The sequence below is a fragment of the Salvelinus sp. IW2-2015 genome, linkage group LG20 (genome assembly GCF_002910315.2).
Source record: "Salvelinus sp. IW2-2015 linkage group LG20, ASM291031v2, whole genome shotgun sequence".
NCBI lineage: Eukaryota > Metazoa > Chordata > Actinopteri > Salmoniformes > Salmonidae > Salvelinus > Salvelinus sp. IW2-2015.
The window spans coordinates 11,791,923-11,794,442 of NC_036860.1; positions in this window are offsets into that span (position 1 = coordinate 11,791,923).

The window sequence follows — 2,520 nt, forward strand, 5'->3', positions numbered from 1 at the left end:
TACAAAGCTCTCCCTCACCCTCCATTTGGCAAATCCGACCATAATTCTATCCTCCTGATTACAAGCAAAAATGAAAGCAGGAAGCACCAGTGAATAGATCAATAAAAAAGTGTTCAGATAAAGCAGATGCTAAGCTACAGGACTGTCTGCTAGCAAAGACTGGAATATGATCCGGGATTCCTCCAAAGGCATTGAGGAGTACACCACATCTGTCATTGGCTTCATCAACAAGTGCATTGACGACATCGTCCCCACAGTGACCGTACGTACATACCCCAACCAGAAACCACGGATTACAGGTAGCATCCGCACTGAGCTAAAGGCTAGAGCTGCCGCTTTCAAGGAGCGGGACTCAAACCCGGAAGCTTATAGGAAATCCCGTTATGCCTTCCGACGAACCATCAAACAGAGCATCAATACAAGCATCAATACAAGACAGAGATTGAGTCTTACTACACCGGCTCTGACGTTAGTCAGATGTGGCAGGGCCTACAAACCATTACAGACTACAAAGAAAAGCACAGCTGAGAGTTGCCCAGTGACACGAGCCTACCGGACGAGCTAAACTACTTCTATGCTCGCTTTGAGGCAAATAACACTGAAACATGCATGAGAGCACCAGCTGTACCGGAAGACTGTATGATCACGCTCTCCGCAGCCGATGTGAGTAAGACCTTTAGACAGGTCAACATTCACAAGGCCTCAGGGCCAAACAGATTACCAGGACGTGTACTGCAAGCATGAGCTGACCAACTAGCAAATGTCTTCACTAACATTTTCAACTTCTCTCTGTCCGAGTCTGTAATACCAACATGTTTTAAGCAGACCACCATAGTGCTTGTGCCCAAGAACACTAAGGTAACCTGCCTAAATGACTACCGACCCGTAGCACTCACGTCTGTAGCCATGAAGTGCTTTGAAAGGCTGGTCATGGCTCACATCAACACCATCATCCCTAAAAACCCAAGACCCGCTCCAATATGCATACCGCCCCAACAGATCCACAGATGATGCAGTCTCTATTGCACTCCACACTGCTCTTTCCCACCTGGACAAAAGGAACACCTATGTGAGAATGCTATTCATTGATTACAGCTCAGCGTTCAACACCATAGTGCCCTCAAAGCTCGTCAATAAGCTAAGGACCCTTGGATTAAACACCTCCCTCTGCAACTGGATCCTGGACTTCCTGACGTGCCGCCCCCAGGTGGTAAGGGTATGTAACAACACATCCGCCACACTTATCCTCAACACAGGGGCCCCTCAGGGGTGCGTGCTCAGCCCCCTCCTGTACTCCCTGTTCACTCATGACTGCATGGCCAGGCACGACTCCAACACCATCATTACATTTGCTGGTGACACAACAATGGTAGGCCTGATCGCCGACAACAATGAGACAGCCTATAGGGAGGAGGTCAGAGACCTGGCCGTGTGGTGCCAGGACAACAACCTCTCCCTCAACGTGATCAAGACAAAGGAGATGATTGTGGACTACAGGAAAAAGAGGACCGAGCACGCCCCCATTCTCATCGATGGGGCTGCGTTGGAGCAGGTTGAGGGCTTCCAGTTCCTTGGTGTCCCCATCAACAACAAACTAACATGGTCCAAGCACACCATGACAGTCGTGAAGTGGGCACGACAAAACCTACTCCCCCTCAGGAGACTGAATAGATTTGGCATGGGTCCTCAGATCCTCAAAAGGTTCTACAGCTGCACCATCGAGAGCATCCTGACTGGTTGCATCACTGCCTGGTATTGCAACTGCTCGGCCTCCGACCGCAAGGCACTACAGAGGGTAGTGCGAGCGGCCCAGTACATCACTGGGGCCAAGCTTCCTGCCATCCAGGATCTCTATACCAGGCGGTGTCAGAGGAAGGCCCTAAAAATTGTCAAAGACACCAGCCATCTTGGTCATAGCTCCCGAGTCTGGTTCATCCTTGGGAGCAATTTCCAAACGCCTTAAGGTACCACGTTCATCTGTACAAACAATAGTATGCAAGTATAAACACCATGGGACCACGCAGCTGTCTACTACTCAGGAAGGAGATGTGTTCTGTCTCCTAGAGATGAACGTACTTTGGTGCAAAAAGTGCAAATCAATCCCAGAACAACAGCAAAGGACCTTGTGAAGATGCTGGAGGAAACAGGTACAAAAAGATCTATATCCACAGTAAAACAGTATATCAACATAACCTGAAGACCGCTCAGCAAAGAAGAAGCCACTGCTCCAAAACCGCCATAAAAAAGCCAGACTACAGGTTGCAACTGCACATGGGGAACAAGATCATACTTCTGGAGAAATGTCCTCTAGTCTGATGAAACAAAAATAGAAACGTTTGGCCATAATGACCATTGTTATGTTTGGAGGAAATGTTTGCAGATCATGTTGTGGGGGTGCTTTGCTGCAGGAGGGATAGGTGCACTTCACAAAATAGATGGAGTCTTGAGGAAAGAAAATTATGTGGATATATTGAAGCAAGACATCAGTCAGGAAGTTTAAGCTTGGTTGCAAATTGGTCT